This window comes from Oxyura jamaicensis, chromosome 1 (assembly GCF_011077185.1).
Source record: "Oxyura jamaicensis isolate SHBP4307 breed ruddy duck chromosome 1, BPBGC_Ojam_1.0, whole genome shotgun sequence".
NCBI lineage: Eukaryota > Metazoa > Chordata > Aves > Anseriformes > Anatidae > Oxyura > Oxyura jamaicensis.
In genome coordinates this window covers 89,849,794-89,870,403 of record NC_048893.1, presented here as the reverse complement: position 1 = coordinate 89,870,403, position 20,610 = coordinate 89,849,794, and the positions used below count along the sequence as shown (strand labels likewise).

The following is a 20,610-nucleotide window of genomic DNA, read 5'->3' as shown; positions in this document are numbered from 1 at the left end:
TACAAACAACGGCACAAAGCTTTGCATGATCAGTTTTACTGTTTGTCCAAGCTTTTTCAAGTTTGTCCAGACAAAATTTGATGAGTTAAGTTTAAAGGAATAGTCAAACCATCATGGGTTAACAGGAGCTTATGTGGATGGTTCAAAGGGTGGGTGAAAAGAATGGCACTTGCCTCCCTGTGCTGGGAAAGCAAGCTTCACATGAGCCAACAGACAGGGCTTCTCATCATATGGGTTTCTACAGTTTGTTTCCTTTCTCCCTTAATTATTCTCACTCTTTCTCGGTTTTAAGTGGTTCTCTTCCCCTTTTCCCAAATTTTCTGTATGTGATGCAAGGAGCAGCACTGTGTACATTCCCACTGTGCAGCAATAAAGAGTCAGTGGTGCTCAGAGAAAGTTCCTCATGAAGCACTTGCTGCGGTGTAAGGAGGAACAGCAGGCTAGTGCTGAATGGCACAAGGATGTCCTTCTGCATATTAATGGTGGGGAAATAAAAGGAGAAAGAGAGAGACTGTTCAAAGGGAAAGGAGGTTAAAAAAAAAAGAAAAAGTTCTTGCTTGATAAAGGTGTTAAATTGAAGCTGAGAGAAAAGGGAAAAGCATGTAACTGTGTGTCCAGGAACATTGCTTTGCAGTTGTATCAGAGACAAAAGTTCCTTCATAGACCCTACTGGAATAGCCTGTGTTAAAAGGAAGAAAACCATGTTTCAGTATCTGTCTTTGTGTTCAGATGTAAGCTGAGCATCTTTATCTTGGCACTTCTACCCACCAATACATTCTTTTTATTACAGAACAAAATCATTTCTCCTCCAATTGTAATATGTGTTCCCATGAGCTGATATGGCGATTGTCATTTTAACACTGTATCAATTTGTAAATTTGATTGTTTATCTGTTTTTACATGTATTGGTGTCAGTTTATTTACTTTTAAATACTTCACAGTGCATAAAGGCCATAGGAGGGCAGAAAGTTTCATGTAGAAGTGGATTCAAACAAATCTGCAGTGACATTAAAGGAGCTCAGGTTTTCTGAGTGTACCTTGTTAAAGCACTTAGGACTCTCACTCTTACTGTAAGTTTCTGTTTCTCAAGCTTCTATTGAAACGCTTATGTCAATGAAGGCACATCTGTCCTTCACTTCTATTGATTTAAAAATCAGATAGGTATAATTAAAGTACATGTGCCAAAGACCTCGTGGCTTGAAATGAAAGACAATTAGAAGCTGATAATCTGGGCTAAAGCCATTAGAAGGGACTTATGCTGTAATTAATCAATGTACTTGTTTCTATTATTTTTTTTTCATGCTATAATGAAACATTTTTTGCTTTTTATTCGACTCTGGCCTTACCTCAAACAAGCTTCTGCTACCTCAAAATCAGGAGATTTTTTTTATTATTATTATTTTTCCCCTAGAAAACATGGAGCCAGCCCCGTGAATAAGAAACTGTCAGGGTGCTGACACTTCAGTGTAGTATTTTTAGTGTGCTGTTTTTTCTCATATTGCAGAGGATAGCAAAAACACAAAAAAGAAAAATATGTTGCTATCTTTCTTGCTGTTCATCTGATTGAGGACAAATGCTGTTGTTACAGTGGTGAGTCAACCCGCTGTCGAACTAGATACTGTACAAATGGAGACTGCATAATAAAAGGCCAGGGTCTCTACCAATAATTTTCTCTCGTAAGGTGGAGATGTACATTAACATCCTATTGCAGGGTAAAACAGGAATAAGAGGAGACAAAAGCTGAGAAAATAGACGTAGGAGAGAACAATAAAATTAATTGCTTGATGGGCCCTGTTTCCTGTATATTGGCAGCAGTGAAAGGTAGCATGGAAATATCAACAAAGGAAAATTTTGTACCCTGTTGAGGTACCTTTGCAGATTTTTGTAGAATACAACTAGATTTAATGTGCTGGCACATGAAATATGGCAGTGAGAAAACTCTTCTTACCTTTTGGGGATCTTTCTTAGTATCTTTTTTCTTCCAGTCCCACTCTCAGTAATAGCACGTGCACATTTTTTGAATTACTCTCTTACAGCTATCTCCTGCTGTCCTGCTAGTTGTCTCACCTCAACTTCTTCATTCTCATGCTTCCCTTTTTTCTCTTGGTTCATCTTATATATTCTCTAAGCTTCCCTCCTCCCTTTTCTTTGCTCATTAGGGAACTATTCCTGCGTGGTTCACACTTTCCTGGATAAATTTTGATATCTTGTGTTTGTGTGCTTGCTGGCTATTGTAGCATAAGTACCACAGCTGATGAGAGCTCGTGCCCATTTCTTCAAGATCCTGGCACATTGTACTATGATCTTCCTCCTCCTTTACAATTGTCATTGCCTAGGAACATTCAGCTGCAGAAATTCTTTGTTTCTTTGTTGCTCCTTTCTTCCAAGGTGAGTAGCTGCCATGTCATTAGAAGCTGTTCGCAGTCTGTTCCTCAGCTGTTTGTGCCAACAAAGGAAGCTGAAGTACCTGGCTTCCTTTAGCTACCTGGCCAGCTATGTAAGTGTTGCTCTGAGTGCAGCCGTTTCTTGTCTGGCTGATCAAATATCTATACCGTATTGAGAACGTTAAGCCTTTAAATGTGTCAGTGGCTCGTATCTTTTGTAGTGTTTGGTAGTTGGACTCACCCTTGTCTGTATGTATCCATAGTGCTGTCATCTTGTCCCTGTTCTTGATGCTGAACGGTACCTCCTAACCTATTGGCAAAATGTCTTGATTGCAGGCATCTCGGGCCGTGAACTTGTGTGATGTGTCAAGTTAAGTTAAATAGACTCTTAGGGGAGTTTCAGGAAGAAGGCGTGCCATGGTTTCTGGTAAGATGTGAGCAGCAGAAGAGCTGCTGAGAGCATGGGCTGTATGATTGCAGTGGATCAGGCATGCACTGGTCTGTGTTGACTCCACATGAAGGCTGCTGTGTGAGGCATCACCAGTGTGACTGCTTTTATATCACCTTAAGATGTCACATTTCCCTGTTTCTTGAAAGGAGGCTACAAAATAGATGAAAGTGCAATTGACTCAGCAAGAATTCCCATATTATGCCTTGCACCAGACCCGGTACTTGCCCTACTCTTTCCCCATGTGAACCGAAGTTCCAGGAAAATGGGTAGAGGGGCACGGTGTGTGTTGTGGCATCTCTGGGAGCAGGCTTTAGCTGCTGATCTTGGTCCCTTGCTAAAGAGGAGGTTCTCATTTATTTATTTATTTAAATGAGAATGAAAATGTTAGCATGTTGTATGGGTTGTAATAAAACATGATAGTCAGAAAGGCTAAGGTTCTAGTTTTTTTCTTGAGGTGAGTCAGAGCATACAAATGACAAACTCATCTGCCTGGCTTGGTGATTTTCTTCACAGCGACTGTGTTAGGAACAAGTAGGTTCATTTTAAACAGGGGCCCATTTATTGGACATATGAAAACCAGCTCAAATGTGCAAGAGCTTGCAGGTTGCACTAGTGCAGAGAAATGATGTTACAGAAGAAGGAATAATTGTATGGACTGGTAAAGTTGGGGGGGGGGGGGGCAGTGTCTTTTTTTTGATCCACTTCTTAGCAAATCATAAGTTTTGTAATGAAATGTGGTATGTTTAAATGCTTTGAAGTTATGTACCTGATAACAACTTGGTTGTTGCTCAACAGGGGAGGATTCCAGCTGGTTACTCTTATATGGAAATTCTGTTTAATCCTGTGCCACATCTTTCCTGGGACACCTGCACTATTTAATTTATTTTTAAAAACAGTCGTGCATTGGTTGAGTGCAGCAGTGGTGGTGCTTTGACTCTGCCATGGAAATTTGCTTTAAATGTGCTCTGGTGGAAGACTGACTCTGCAGCTGCTTTGGTTTCTGTCTGCTGCAGAAGGTGCTGTTAGTGCCCTCAGTGTGACAACACAACGTTTGAATTATTTGCACCGTCTGTAACGGGAATCTTTTCCTCAGCATTAAGTGGGGGCCCACCAAGCAAAACACAGTGCTTTCCTCCTCCTTTTGTCAAATTACCTGTGCCAATCACATACTTAAGGAAGACACAAGGAAGACACATCCCTACCCAAATCGGTGGCCACAAGACCAAAAACTTTCTGGGAGACAGTGGTCAATTAAAGTGAGATTGAAGATGGAAAAGGGAGAACTGAAACAGCAGAGATAATAAAGAGTAAAATTATAGCAAATATTTGAAGCTGGTGGGAAAGATTTATAAGCCATTGAAATGCTTTGAAGGGAATTTAATGACAGGCAAGAAAGGCTTTTAGTGAAAGACTGATTCTTTTTGCTTCACTTCCTATCAGGAAAGAGACTCGCTGGAGAGAGGCTTTCCAGGATGGAGATCAGACAGAAGATAAACAAGTAGGAGGCTGAGGTAGGCAGAATAGTCATCCTGCTTGTGATTGTTCTTGTTGATAAAAAATTTAATAATAAAAGCAAAAGGAGGCCAGGAACTAGTTCATAGGCGGATGCTAAGCTTTTCTGAACGTGGTTTAGCACCAAGGAACAGATTTTCTAGTGCAGTTAACCTTGTCCAGAGGCCTGCACTTCCTAAACCTTGACTGTCTGGCTTACCTAAACGTAGTACAGGTACAAGATTTCTAGCACTCACCTGTTACCCACTCTCACTTAAACTGTGGTTTCATTTCACTCTTTCAGCTTTCTCTCCGTGAAGACCCTCCTATCAAAGTTCACAACTGGTTGAATATATGCATAGTGATTTCCCTCCTTGACTTCAGAACTGTCTGACCAAAGTCTTACTAAAGGGCTGTGCCCTATAAACAAGGGGATAACTGTGTCCTCTGAAGGAACTTCTTGATGTGCTCAGTTGAGCACATCTGCACAGGCCAGGCACTGTGTATATGTGGCCCTGCACACAGCCTTTCTGAAAAATCCAGTCCCCTGCACATTCAATCCACGCTTCATGTGTGTGTGAACAGGAGGACGTGAAGGACACGTCCTCCTGAGTTTAGAGGATTTACTGCATATATATAGCAAACCCTGAAATAAAACAGTACCTGAAATATAGGGCTGGCTCTGCACGCATAGCAGCAGTTCTTCAGATGTGTAGCAAACATAAGACAAATGGGACTTTCTGCAGGATTGCTTGCTTGCACAAGGCATCTACTCCATTCCCACGCCACGGTAAGCAGCAGAGGGGAGAGGAGCTGTGGGTGTCTTGAGAGAGAACACAGCTACAGGAGAAGAGGTGACTTGGAGCAGTGCTGCAGGGTGAATTTTAATTGTCCTGGCAAGCTGCTTGTAGACTTGCAGCCCACATTTAGATCACCTTTGTTCTAGTGCTGTTCAAGGTCAGGCTGGATGGGGCTTTGGGCAGCCTGGTCTGGTGAGAGGTGTCCCTGCCTGTGGCTGGGGGACTGGAACTCTGTGTGGTCATTAAAGTCCCTTCCAATCCAAACCATTCTGTGATTCTTTGATTTTATGAATAACAGAAGGACAATGGCCAAATTGAAAAGAATCCCTACAAGATTTTAATCTGAGATACCATTGGCTTGGCTTTCAGAGATGCCAACCACTTCTTTCTCCTTTTGCTTTGAGTTTGAGCCACAGTAGCACATTCTTGTTTACAGTGAGGTCTCAAATTATAGAAAAAAAAGGTTCATTTCTCATAAGTGGTGCCCCCACATTTCAGTGGACGTTTTATGAGTGTGATGAGCCTAAATCAAGGCAGTGTGGATTAAGCTCCCCCTCTAATTTTTCAGCTCACTATTGAAGGGTATTTGTTAACATAAAACTCAGTTACAGCCTGTACACCATTGTCTTTTATTAAAATTAATTTGAAGTCCTTATCCATTATCTTGGCATTCTGCAGAACGTATGATTATGTCCCAAAGTATGGTTGAGCAAGTTTCCTTATGTGGGTGACAACATCTGACCCTCTTCTGTAAGTAATGGTTCAGTTTCTCTGAGTATTTTATTTTTCTTCTCTTCTTTCCATTTGATATCTTAGGCCAGAGAGCAGTATATATTCCTACCAATCTGAATTTAAATGAAGCTGACAGCTAACTGTGATTTGCTTCTGTTCTTTCCCATCTACGCAAACTAGCTTGCATTAATCATATTAATAAAAAATGGCATTAAAATTACCAAGTTTTAAAAAGGCACATGACAGTGATATTACCCTCCAAGCTGCAAGTCATTGTGCATGCATATTAATTACAAATTGTCTAAGATTTCCACAAAAGCTCAAAGGAATGACATTTTTCCTTGTATGTTGTTTTTAATTTTGGAAAGCTCCCTTGTAATGCAAGATGGATCCTGTCCTAATGCAGTTCTCTAATCACAGCATGCCTTAATTTTGATAGATGACCCCTGAATGCTTAAATCTACTAAGATTCACAGTAATTAGAATGATTTCCTAATACTCTGTTTCCTGAGCTATCCATGGTGACATCCATCTATCATCAGATGGATTTGTTTACTCATTTGCCTTTCAAAAAAAAAAAAAGAATCAAGTATTTTTTTATTGAAAGCTTATCATTGTTGCTGTGTGGTGGAGGGAACATGTTATAATTTATTTCACTCTAGTCTCTGCTCCCTCTTTTTGAGGGATTGTACTCTGAAGAAGTGCACATTTTTCAGAAATGTTCAAACCCCTTTCTCCCTCAATCTCCAGGTAGTAGCACGGACTCAATGCAAGTGCTAAAAAGTCACCTCATCCATTCTGAATGCCTGCCAGTGGAAATTGGGAGCACAAGGTAGAACTCCCCTGGCAGTTTTTTCCCGTTCCACGTTTCCCTCCCCTTTTCTCTTTTCATTCTAAAGCTTCTTTGCAAATACAAATCCAATGCATGTTTTCAGTGTAAAATATTTTTTGAAAAGGGTGTGTACAAAACAAGTAAATGTTGAGGATGTTCTCCTCCTTCAAACAACCTGTCTTTTTTGGTCCTGTGCCTGTCATTCCTTGCCTGTCCTTTGAAGAGCTACATGTCCTTTCTCAGTAGTGTTTCAGTGTCTTGCCAACGGTTGCTACTGTTTACTCACGCTCTTTCCCTGCCCCGTTTTCTCTTTCACCAGCCTGCCTTTTCTTTCCAGTCTGTGAACTTGCATGTTTAGTCTGCTCTTTCGATCTCTGCTCCTTGCTCTCCTAGCTCTCCATGCTCTCTCCCATTTCTCTGGAATGCATTTCCCCCTCCTTTGCTTTTTGTCACCTGCACCCCTGGGCTCTGACAGGTCTTCTGCTGGTGCTCTGTAACGTTTCGCCCCATCTTCCCTTCAGAGGCAATCTTCCCAAGGTTCCCTCCTCACCCCTGACCCCCAGCCACCTCATCGCAGCCAGATGCTATACTGAAGAGTAGGATGTTCTCGTGCTGCCGTGCAAAGCAAGAGGCTGCTTGCCCTCAAATACACCTCAGCTTTAGCAGCGCTTTAGCACAGGGGGAGGCAGGGAAGCAAACATGAGCACAGCTGGCAGTAAGTAATAGCTGCCAGCCGCAGAGGAAGCAGCAATAACCTTGTCTCATGGGGGAGGGAGGTTAGAGGAGCAGGCTCTAATCCAACACATGCCTCCTCTGCCAGATGCATGGGAGGGAGACCTGGAGCTCCATCAGACAGGGGACTGGTGTGGGAGATGCTAAGTGTAGCCCTGCCCTGCCTGCGAGCAAGGAGCGCAGTCTAGAAGCACCCTTGTCTTGACACAGTCATGATGTTTGCTGGGCTTTTGCTCATTCATACCCATTATTTAAGGGGTGATGAAGCCACATCCCAGCACAACAGGATGGCAGGTGGTCTGTACCACCATTTGTCACTGTCTAGATTTATGCAGTGAGCCCAGGAGGGTCCTGACTTGAAAAACTGAAAAAAGATAATTCCTTCCTGAGCAGGTTAATAATCAGATCATATTAACAAGTAAAATTTGATTAGGCTTCTGATTAGGAAAGAGTAAGCCAGGAGTTTGAAGCTTGTTGTGTCAACAGAATAGATTAGCTTCAGTCTGATGTTCTGCTTTCATTAAGAAACTGGTAATAAAATTATAGCATCTGAATTCCTCGTGAGATTCTGTACATGATACAGTGCTTTGAGACAATTGCTAAATATTACAGGATAGTGCACTGGGAATTAGTCAACAACCAGGTAAAAGAGTATCAAATCATTTAATTGCATCAAAAATGGTGATAAGGGGTGGTGGTGGTGGAATCTGACTTTAATGAATGAGTTAAAATTTAAATGTTTGGAAAAAAAATCTCTTAGGGTGCTGTTGTTTGCCTGAGGAGACAGGAGGGCAGATGTCCCAGCTGAAGGGCCCTGGGCTCACTGATGAAAAAGGCTTTATTTTGCAGAACATAGGAATTAAAAAATGGCCAAGCAGTCACAGATTGCAGCCCAGTTCAATGCTGAAAAAAATTCCAAACAGTTCTGACAGTTGAACTTTATCAGAAAGTGTTAAATTAAACAATGTCACCAGCACATCGTGAACAGGCTAATTACATGCAAGAAGCAAGCGCCAATGGAATGTTATCTGGAATGGTAATAGAGTTCTGGTTTGTACTGAGAGCAGATTTTAGAAGAAAAGGAGAAAATAATTATTGTAATGTTTCTTCTGGAGCCTGGTATGGGCTTAGAAATGGCCGGCAGATCTCCACATACCAAGCTGTTGCCATTATGCCTTGCCTTAATTCAAACCAGTGTCACACAAGTTCAGCATATCAACTGGAAAGCTGTTAAAAACACATTGTAAATGCCTAACATATTTAGGAACATAAGCAATGCTTAGCTTACTTTCCTCATCAGAATAGGATCCGGTGCCAGTGTGATTAATCATGGGCTGCTCAGCATCAGGAGGGGGAAAAATATATTAATGCTGCCTTGCTCTACAGACGCTGAGACTGTGCTGGAAGGAAATGATCTCTGAAGTGAGGGGAGATGGACTGCTAATTCCAACAACAAACTTACACCTGCTGTCAAGAATGATTATGGATCAGAGGGGTATGTTGTGATGATTGATGGAAGTCTGTGGCTAGTGAGTTAACTATCTGCAGTCAAAACCCTGTAAATGTTAACTGTGGTGTTTCACATCATACCTAAAACTTTCCCTTCCCTAAAATATGCCTCCTGTGGGACAATTTCCCTCTCTAGGCATGCTCACTCACACTAGCTCAGGCACCAGAAGTGTAAGAGGGTGAAAATAGCACTGTGCTCAAAGCAGTCAGCTCTGCTTGTGCTGTTTCCTTCAGGCAGTTGGCACAACTGGCTTTGGATATTATCTCTACACAGTGCTTCGCTTTACTGCCAAGAAATACAAAACATAGTTAACAATGCTCTGTCAACTTTATTTGGAGCGTATGGGAATAAGAGCAAATCAACATTTGTTCCCTCTTTGAATTTCATCTTTTTGGATTGAAGTTGACTCAATTTCTGTGCTATATTCTGCTTCTGCATTAGAGCTGGGCTGCTTCTGCTTGTCTCTTTCTCAAATGATTAGTTTGGTCATGTGCCCTCTGGATTTTGTTCTCACTTAGATCACTTTAAGTCACCCCACATGACCAAGATGGTCTTCTGGAATACCAGGTCTTGTATTATAAGGTCTCTGCAGGAAACCCACAGGTTGTCCAAAGAACATGTCGAAGAACCTGTCAGCTTTGTAATCCACCAGCTGACACAGTCCCATACAACATCCTTATCTTTAAATTGTAGAGAGATGGGTTTTGAAGGTTGGAGACCATTCAGTGGATAAGGAATTGGCTTGAAGGTTGCAGCCAGAGAGTGGTGGTCAATGACTATGCCCAGGTGGAGGTCAGTGATGAGCGGTGTCCCTCAGGGGTCTGGCTGGGACCGGTGCTGTTTAATATCTATAGACAGTGGGATCAAGGGCACCCTCAGCAAGTCTGCAGATCAAGGAAAGGATGCCATCCAAAGGGACCTGGACAAGCTTGAGAATTTTGCCCACGTGAGCCCAGTGAGGTTCAACAAGTCCAAGTGCAAGGTGCTGCACCTGGGTCAGGGCAATCCCAGCCATGAGCACAGACTGGGAGAACTCATTGAGAGCAGCCCTGTGGAGAAGGATGTGGGGGTTCTGGTGGATGAAAAGCTCGACAGGACCCAGCAGCGTGTGCTTGCAGCCCAGATAGCCAGCTGCATCCTGGGCTGCATCAACAGAGCAGTGACCGGCAGGGAGAGGGAGGGGATTGTCCCCTTCTGCTTTGCTCTTGTGAGGCACCACCTGGAGTGCTGCATCCACGTTTGGGGCCTTCAGCACCAGAAGGATGTGGAGATGTTAGAGCAGGTCCAAAGGAGGGCCACAAAGTTGATCAGAGGACTGGAGCACCTCTCCTATGAAGAAAACCTGGGAGAGCTGGGGCTATTAAGCCCAGAAAAGAGAACGCTCTGGGGAGACCTCATTGTGGCCTTCTGGTACCAAACAGGGGTCTACAGGAAAGCTGTGGAGGGACTCTTTGTCAGGGAGTGGAGTGATAGGATGAGAGGGAATAGCTTTAAATAAAAGAGGGGAGATTTAGATGAGATGTTAGGAGGAAATTCTTCACTGTGAGGGTAGTGAGGCCCTGGCACAGGCTGCCCAGAGAAGCTGATGATGCCCCATCCCTGGAGGTGCTCAAGGCCAGGCTGGATGGGGCTTTGGGCAACCTGGTCTGGTGGGAGGTGTCCCTGCCTATGGTTGGGGGGGAGTGGAATTGTGTGGACTTTAAGGACCCTTTCAGCCAAAACTGTTCTGTGATTCTAAGCTGAGTGCAAACAGGATGGTGTAAGAGAATGAAAACAGCCTGGAAAAACATCTTGCTGTCAAAGGCACACTCTTCATGCAATAGATAGGAAAGTGCTTCTATTTAACTGGTTATCAAGGCTCAAGCACAGTGTTTTGTCTTAGAGGATGTGTATACTAAAAGTTACTGGTGTGAACTAGGTAACTGTAGGGGGGTTTGGGTTGCAAGGCCACCCACTAGGACCAATGGAGTAGAAGTAATCAGGAGCGAGTTGTTCATTTGGGAAGAAATTGGGTGCAGAAAATGAGGTACAAAGCTGCATTCAGAAATGGAGGAAAAAAAAAAAAGGGAAAGAAAACAAGGTAAAAATCAGGTAAAGAACAAAGGTGGGAAGATTTTCCAGCAGCAGGAGCATGAACTTCTACAGATGGTCTGTCCCACAGACCTGTGGCCATTGGAATGCTGGACAACTTGCTGGACTATGTTAGGTCTGCCTTAGAATGGCCTGGTGTGGATGGGAAAAGTGAAGAGGGATAACTTGCACCTCAACATTAAGCGGTGTGGGGAGAGAAGGGTGACAGGTACGTGTTTCAGTAGTTCTGTGCAGATGGTATGAATTAGGAGTGATGAACAGTAGCTTTGTATTTGTGTGTGACAGCAAGCCCAACAATATAAATGTAAATTGGTAACAGTTGTCTGTTTATTAATTAATTAGGTTATTGGATTTATTAATTGTTAGTAATATGTTGATTAATCCATCAGCATTATAGTCCCTATCTTGAGTTATGTCCCACACCTGTAATATAAAGGGGGACGGTTAGACCCCAAGGAAACATGTTAGCAGGTAATTCTTCTGAAATGGGACCTTGCATGGCTGTGCCTCTGGAGAACCCAAGACAGTAAGGAACGGCTCTGTATGTACCTTAAATATCAGTCTGATTCCTCCTCAACTTAGGCTGTCTTCTGTAGTAGTTTGCAACCTTATGAGTCCCTGACTAAAAGTATTTAATTTAAAAGCTTTTTTAGATCTCTGTTGTAGCTCATTAGTTCCTACACAATCAAAATTGTTTTGTTCTCTCATACATCCTGGTAATTTTTCTTTTCTTTTCTCACTGCGAAATCTCCAGTTGCTGCTTTATTTTCTTTCTGAGAAAGTTCTCATTTGGGATTTAATTTCCTTTGTATCTTTCCTAAAGATTCTTGGTCAGCTTTAATGTGTTCTGGGTAACTACGTTATTTGTTCCATCTTGGTTCCTGACACTTTCTCTCTTACCACCTCTGTCCTGCCTCTGGTATTTGAATTACCCAGAATTTAGTGGCAGATGAGTATTAGTAACACAAAATGGGTATCCAGTTTGTGACATCTTCACACCAAAATTATCTTCAGGATGGTAGAAACCGAGAAGCTGTTTTCCCACTTAGAAATTCTGTTGCCAGTATTGTTTAATGTAGCCTTGCTCACTGTTTCTTTGGCTATGACTCTTCATATGCCCCACCAGCAACAAACAGCCATGCCTCATATTTCAGGCAGATTCATTAGGGATGCTGAATAACACATTGTTATGCTGGATTACTTATTCTACTCATATCTTGTGTTGAGATCTACCTGAATGAAAGAACCAAGTGCATTAAAATACCATTTGAGATAGGTTTATTAGTTAATAACACCTTTAAATGCATTTGAATATTTTTTGCATGGAAATTTATGTAAATGTACTTTCATTGAAAGCTGAATTATTATAACAAAGGCAGCATTATGTATTGTGAGAAGGCTGAAGCGTTTGTGTTTGGTCACAGTGCACTGGAGCTGAACAGGCTATTCCTGTCCAGACTGATCTTTTTTCACAGTCACAAGAAAGCTTTTTTTTTTTTTTTTCCCTTTCATTTCATCTCTGGACTCAGAGTTGAACTGCACTGAATGGAAAAGTGCAGATGTTTAAAACATCCTCTTGGTACCTAGTGCTGTGTTGAGGCTGGGCTAGTGCTTCAGCAAGTTCTGTTCCAGGTGCTTCTGCAGGTCCAGCTCTTAGACTTTCCTTACAATTTTGGATGCAAATATGACCTGCTTATTCCTGCCTGCATGTTTTCTGTAATGGTTAAATCTCTGTCCTGCTGCAAGTGGAACTAGATTGATTTTTTTTTTAATTTGTTGAGTTTGCCTCAACTCAATAGCATAGGTTGTTTCACCTCTGGAGCTACGTGAAGAGATCTGATGGCTTCTTCTGTTGAGATAAGGATGGCCACTAAGGCTGGCAGCTTTATAAAGGGTGCCTCTGACTGTCTTGGGATCCAGATCCATTCTTGGTGATAGCGATTAGCACCTTTTAGCTAGTGTAAATGTAGAAAAGTATACACGTAATAAGGAGAGAGCAAATGTTTGAATAAAAGCTCCAGAGAGCAGAGATAGCATGTGGATGGAACACTGCACCTAAAGACTACATCATCAGAAGCAGTGATCACAGCAATGTTCCCATCTTTTTTTCTTTTCTTTCTTTAAAAATTTTGTACTTTCAGTGACTTATGGTAGTTTCACTCTTCAATTCTCTCCCTAACCTCCTTATTGAAGGACCAAAGGATTGTTTCTTCAGGACACGGGCAGTGTGAAAGGAGTTGTTACATGAATATTACATTCTAAAGAGCTCCTAACCACTGCTGGTTTTGGTTGCTAAACTTTTTACCCTTTCCTATTTTCCTATAGTATATATATTATAGTATAGTATAGTATATATATTGTAAAACATAAGAAAAAAAAAAAAGAACTGCTTTTCCAGTGTTGTTCCTGATATATTTTGAATTAGGAAAACCTGGGACTCAGCACTCAGCAGAAGACATGCAGCAAAACTAGACTGCACTGAAAAATAAATTGCTTCAAGGTACAGCAACCAGGGGCTAGAAAGACACTGCCTGTATAATTGGAACTACCATATTCCACAGGCTGGTAATCTCGCTAACTCTAATTTTATCACTAGATAAAGCCTGTCTGATCTGATTTCATATCCTGCTTCTTTCTGTTTAGTAGGAGCAGTCACTTTGGTCAGTTATGTTTGTGTGTTTACTTCCTTGAATTTGTGGAAATGAGTGTGGTATTTCTTTATTTTGATTAACAAAAACGGGGAGAGCTTTTACATCAAGAACACTGAAATTGAATTTGTGGAAATATTTTATCTATATGAGTGTTTTTTTTTTGATTCTTTAATTCATTTCATTTCCTGCATTTAGATTCAATTATGCTCTTCCTTTCAAATGTATTCTGTTGTGCATGCTAGACTTGCTCTTCTTGTGACAGATGCAAATACTAATGAAATCTCAGAACTGGTGTGTAGGCATTGTTGAACACAACACAACCTGAATTTGTATATGCTTTCCAGCTCTGGAGAAAACAAATCCTCATCAGCGAGGTACCTATGCAAGTGATTACTTGGCTAAGGAGGCCAAGATGTTCTGGATTAGTGGCTGGCCTGTTTTAATACAACTTGTATTATATACAGAGTTTTTCTGAGTGAAGCGGGATTGAAAGAGGGGCTGCTTTTTCCTAGAAAATATAAATGAGTGGAAATAATTTTATTTAAAATTTGATCTGTTACTTCTTAGAGGAATAGGATGTTGCTGTCTTCCCTCACTTCTCTCTCAAGTACAGGGCTGGGTAGCGTGCAGTAGATCCTTCCTTGCCTCACAGCTACATGAACTGAAATACATGAGAAAAAGATCACATCCTTAAACGTAATCCTTGTGCTGGCATTCCAGTGCCAAGATTCCTGCTCGTTATTTATTTAACATTATGTCTAGCTCTACAAGTAGATGAGAAAAGGGCCAGTCAAAAAATAATAAAAAGCTTAGCTGCGTTGGTGCTGCAGGTATAGTTGAATGTTATGGTGTTACTGTTGAGCCTTTGTAGTGTGGATCAGATTTTCTGTATTTTTTCCAAAATGGGACTCCAGAACAATGGACGTGAACGTGTAGAAGCACAAGCATGAGAAGTTGGAATGTTTCACTTAGCCTGTTTTGCAGCCATTTTATGTTTATAGTTGAGTTAAACTGTGGGTGTGTGTCTTAAGGTGCTCTGGCATTTCTGAACTAAATGTCCTGCAAATAAACAAATGATGGTGAAGGCAGCAGGGAACCAATTCATACAGCATGGGAGATGCAAAAACAAGTGCTAGGATGGGGGACAAAGGACTATGCAAGTCTTTGCTGCATCGTCAAGTGGAAGAGGAGATATAAAAATATTTGGGAGTGGAAGTGTTACAGGAAAGGTTTCTGACCAAGGAACAAAATTTCATAATACTTTGTCAGTCTTTACCTTTTCAAGCTGAAATTCATTAATACATCAAAGAGAATGCCTTGCTGCTAACGGAATGCATGTCTCCATTTAGAATGTAAATGAGAAAAATGTATGAATTACAGGGCATGTTAATAATTGTAAGTGGAATAGGAGGATGGAGTTAGTCTTATTTAAAAAATTGACTTTGACATAATTTGATACTAAGTAATAAACTTTCCGGTTCTGACAATTTGAAACAAATCATTATTAAATGTGTGTGCTGCATTATACAGGAAACACACATTTTCAGGTGTGTGAGTGGTTTTCTTGTATGTCTGTTTTTATTTTGTTTTGCTTTTCAACCTTCCTTCCTACCACCCCCTCCTGTAGTAAGGTAGTGCACTCGCTCTGGCAGGGTACCATGAGAAAAGGCTGACACCAACCTAGTTCAGCACTGGAGATAAACTGATTTACACCAGCTTGAGGATCTCACCCTCCTCTAGAGGGGCGTGAGCCCTTCAGGGTAGAAGTGCCTCCCTAGGAGAAGTGCTGTACCTCCTGTGCTCCCTCCGTTCTCACAGGTTGCACTATTCTGCATGCAGGAGCAAGCTGTTCAAAAACCTGCACCAGGCAATTCTTGGGAACAGCTACCTGGATGGAGATGCTTTTCCATCAAAAGAAAACCCAGAAAAAGGTTTGCACAGATGTGGTTGACACAGGAGGTCAGGATCTCATTTCATATGTCACTGATAATCTTAGCTGCGATAATTGCGTACATGTGGCCGTCTAAGCATGAAGTCAACAGGAAAGTATCCAGCAACCAGCTACATGTGGTAGTACGAGTAAATCAGATTTAACTGCAACAGCCAAGGATATTAGGTGAATAGTGGATGTTTTTTGAAGAAATTGATCTTAAAAAACAGGCAAACAAAATCCAACAAATTTACATTTATTCATTCTTTGTCTGTCTCTATGGCTGCTACCAATGTGGAGAAAATATGTTGGCATCTCATAATGTGCAAGTAATCAACTTACAATTTAGTTACTGATGTGTGCATTTCAAAAAAAATGACATAATGAAAACTCTCTGTGAAGGGAAAGGTGTAATACACTGCCTAAACCCTCTGTATTGCTGGTTGATGTTGGCATGTCGTAGGCAGTACAGATGATGGGTGTGGACAGTTGGTTTTTACTGATAGGCAAGCCGGTAGGAATTTAATGCTGGTTAAGGCTCTGAATACCTGCTAGCCTAAGGAGCGTAGTAGATGGAGGCGCATTAAAATCCTAGAAAGCAAGCTGTTCTGTAGGCCTTAGATGTGGTACAAAATCTACCCGATGCTTTGCCTTTTGATGTGTTGAGCCCAAGCCCTGACTCTTTCTCCAGAAGGCCTTGCCTCCTGGCCACACCATTACCCACTGCGTTTCTGTGGTAGCATTTTAATTGTGGCTCCTATCTATTACAGTGAGCTATAGTTTTGAGATCGTTGCGTCTGAGGACTTAAAAAATTGATGGCTTGCAGAGCCTGTGGGATATTCTTGCAGGATGCTGCCTTTGCACCATGCAGACAACCTGTTTCAAGCTCAGTGTCGGTTTCCTGCACAGCTGTGAACAGACACTGTGACATGTCTTAATTTCCCAACCTTAAAACAAGAGGATTGCCTTTCTTCCACTCCCAGTTGTCATGCTTTTAAACCACTGCTGAGGAGGGATGTATTTTTTTCCTCCCCATGTGCAGTAAACTGAAGTTGAACACCAGTGTGGTATACAGAATTTCAGACAGAATGCCTACAATTCCTTGCTCAAGTGTTTTGTTTAGTTTTGTTATTTTTTTTTAATTATTATTTTTTTTATTTAACCAGGCCACCAGTGAAGATGCATGATGACCTCTTGGAAGGCTTTGCATGCCTACAAGGCATCATGGCATAGTCAACCTTGTCTCTAAATGAGTGCTTGTGCACTCTAGCTGCATGAGGCGGCCCAAACACCCCCACAGAACCCCCCGGACCTCCTGAGACTTCCTGTTGAAGCCCGAGTCTGCAGGTGCAAATTCGCTGGGTTACAGTCAGCGACAGCATGAGCTCTGGGTAAGTGCCCTCCCTCGCGTTCATAAGTGGTCTTTGAAACTGAGATGTCAGACAAGCAGGTGAAGACATACTTCGGTTTTATTGTTGTTTAGGCATGGATAGAAACATTAATTTTTTTGCTCTCTTGGTTCTTGAAACGTGCCTATAGTGAACATGGAGCAGTGAAAAACCGGCTCCCAGGACTGACGTTTTAAAGTGCATAGGAGATCTAGCAGAATCCCAAAAGATGAGAAGGTGTTTTAATTCCTTTCTCATAGCTGTGGAAGTCGAAGGACTTTTTCTTCTCTTCTTCCCCCACGTTCCCAAGACAGTGGTATGACCATTTTCAACCCTTCCCTATGCTTTCCCTGATGATCTTTGGAGGTTTCTTCTCTGTGTTTAAGAACGATTGTAGTGTTATAAACAAAGACAGTTGATTTTTGCATACTCCTTCACCACATTCTGTTACAGCTTTTCCTGTTTAGAGTCATGCCCACTGCATCTTTTTTAAAAAATGTGTATCACTTGGCAGTGTTCTCGCACCAAAAGAAAAAGATATATTTGTATATAAAGTAACTTTTTTGTGTGTTCACGTTTTATTTTGGAAAAACAGGTGTTTAAAAATTTTAGAATTTTTTTAACAAAATTCTAAAAAAAAAAAATCACAATATTTACAGAGATAACATAATGGCTTAGCCATGCAAAACAAATTACTTTGGTTTTTACCCCATTTTACTTTGGTTTAAATATTGACCAAGATTATAATTTTTTCTTTGTGCCAAATAAAACAGTAACAAATCAGAGTTTAGAGGCATATAACAGGATTTCCCTCTATTATTTTATACAGCATAGAGTTTATAGGACATCTTATGTATTTAATCCATGCCAATGCACTACAGGAAGCTTTTATTAAGACATCAGTCACTACTGCCCAGACATGTAACATTTTACAAATTTACAAGTAACAGTGTTTTCTTCCCCCTAAATAATGCAAAAGTGGCAAAATACATTTCCTAACGTCCATCTCTTTCTTTTATTTATTTTTTTTTTTTGCCTACCAGTCTATAAAAACATACTTTTCCCTGGATATTTGTAAATGGAAACCTGATGTTCTGCTTGCTCTACAGTTCCTCTTCATCAAAGCTGCCTATTACTTTCTTCCAGAAACTAACCTTCCAAAAAGATGGAATTTTTCCACCTTCAGTACAATTTTCTATTGGCCATTTACGCCAAAACATTTTCTTATCAGTACCATTCTAAAAATTTCCTCAAGCATAAAACATGTTTATAAAGTTACAAACTTGAATGTAACTAAAGATACATAGACATTTCATTGTTACAATTATATGTACTGTTTGATAAATTAAGTACCAGTTAAAAACACTAAAATTATCTCAAGGTGCATTCAATATCTGTAGCATAGTTAACAAAAACACACAAAAAATATATATATTCTATTTTTGTGGAAAAAAAATGCAGCTTTGATATGACCACTTTTTTTTCTCTCTTTTTTTAAAAAGTCTCCAATTCTGACTGATATCTTTTTAAAATGAATAAAAGGTACAGTACTTTAAGGCAGCGGATAACATAAAGGAATCAAAATCAATCCAGAATTCCAGTTCCTTATCCTAATTCTAACATGAAAGACAACAGGTAATGTATCAATAAAATGCACATCTTGCTCTAGAAGAAAAGAATTACTAGCCACCATCTGCACATAGGCTAATATTTTTTCATTGTGTTCCTTGTTCAATACCCAGCCTTTTCCACAGAAACTTAATTCCATTTCTGGCTGTTTACCTTTGTTTGGCTTTCTTAAATTTTCACTTTTATTAGCAATTTAGTTTATTTTTTGTCGCAGCTGTCACCCTTCTTCTTTACTGTGATTTCTAAGAATGAAAAAGGAGATTGATATTTTCCTTTAAGACAATCTTACACTTTAGGTACTTGCTACAAAGCAGAGGCTTCACTGATAACAATCAGAATTAGACATGTACCTGCCCAAAGGGTGTCATAAAAACAATTGAAATAAAACCATTACACTTTACATCAGAATAACAGCAACTCCCAGAACAAAGCCTTACAGTGTATAAAAATAGCTACGTAAAAAATTTACATAAAGGCAAACAAAAAGAAATCTTCAGTGCAGACATTTACAAAAAAATATTTCAAACAGAACACAATATGGTGACCTATTATCATGGCTGTTGCCAAAATTAGTCGTTTTGTTTTTGTTTTTTGTTTTTTAGCTTGAGATAATTGTGTCTAAAATCCTCCGAAAACTTGGTAGTATGATCTGTTTAATACTTGAACCATGAATAGCTGTCACTTCTTTGTATATGTTTAAATACAATCCACGTTCATGCTTCAATTGGTCTATATGTATTCTCTGAAAACATGAAAGATAAAGCCAGTTAAACAGTTTGTCTTCAATAGGCTAACCAGCGTAACTGCTCAGTATCTAACCTCTAAATAAAAAGTTGCATTAGCAGTATTTTGTTCTGCAATTCAGTGAGGAGAATATTTCCTTACATTGTAAGAACAGCTTGTTGCAACACTGTTCCTGGTAAATCAGGTAAGTTTATCTGGAAAGTTATGTATTTCTGGATAAGCTCTACACTTATGTAGAACTACTAATCTGAAGAAACAAAAAAATGTAGTAAGAGATTGCACTGTAGGTCCATGATGCTCTTTGAACTGCTATGGACAATAAATACCCTCACTAATTTTGTCTCCGTCTCATCCCCTCAATATTTCAAATAGGCTTAGTTTGGGTACTCCCAATTCCCTCTTCCAAACTAGTAAAACAGTGATATCCCTAGCAAAGGAATGCTGCATCTTTATGTACTGTATCATTCTACCCCGAGAGCTCTGCATATTTAGTATAAAAATGGTGCCTTGTATTTTAAAATTTCAGATAACATACTGAAATTATTCTTAATCAGAGCTGTATTTTTTTATACAAATGAGAAACACGACAACTCTGCTATATAATTTAAAACCCTAGTAGCCAGAGAAGGTATCCAGTGCTATCTACTTACAGCCACTGGAAATGAGGGCCCTCAGTGGCTTTCCTGTTGAGGAACTCCCAAGGCAGCACCACTGAACCCTTACTAGTCCCATTTTTAAGACCAGTTGATGATTTATTGAAGAAAGCTCAATAGGGTTAGCTGGTTTCCACACTCCTGCACTACCACCAATGACTCCAGGTGCTCAGAAAAATGTCCTAAACCCCCTACTGTGAGTACTAAGCAGAGAGATGCTGCAGTGGCATGCGTGTAGGCAGCAGTGGTGTATATGAATGTGAACACTGGGTGGTGCTGTTGGTGCTCTGTAGTGCCCCAGAAACTTCGGACAGAACTCCGCATCTACCTGGTTTTTATACCGTTTATTTTATACAGATCCCAGTTGGGGAAACTTTTATACCTGTTGCATTGTTACTAGCTTAATATACAATGTCTCGTTCCAAGATCATATCGATAGCCATATCAGGATGTGAGATCTTGAATAAAATAATAGTTTTATTCTTAGAAAAGATTCAGGCCTCTCACAGCCATGATGAATAAAGCCTACCAAAACCTATGGCTTCCAGTAGGGGAAGAAGGCTCCTGAGAACATTGGAAGTTGTAACTCAA

At 40.6% G+C, this 20,610-nt stretch overlaps 1 protein-coding gene and 1 long non-coding RNA gene across 3 annotated transcripts in view; one reads left to right on the top strand and one right to left on the bottom strand.

Moving 5' to 3' along the window:
- The first annotated feature begins 5,357 nt into the window (after positions 1–5,357).
- On the top strand, positions 5,358–17,637 carry LOC118160398. Its single transcript, XR_004747462.1, has 4 exons — positions 5,358–5,876; positions 6,609–6,690; positions 8,809–8,917; positions 16,772–17,637. It is a non-coding gene; the product is annotated as an uncharacterized LOC118160398 (long non-coding RNA).
- Positions 17,638–17,791: 154 nt separating this feature from the next.
- ALCAM (activated leukocyte cell adhesion molecule) overlaps positions 17,792–20,610 on the bottom strand; it is a 116,333-nt gene continuing 113,514 nt past the window's right edge. For both annotated transcript variants that reach the window (XM_035315065.1, XM_035315066.1), the window contains one exon: positions 17,792–19,364. The gene's annotated coding sequence lies outside the window, so the exon portion shown is untranslated. The remainder of the gene's footprint in view (positions 19,365–20,610) is intronic.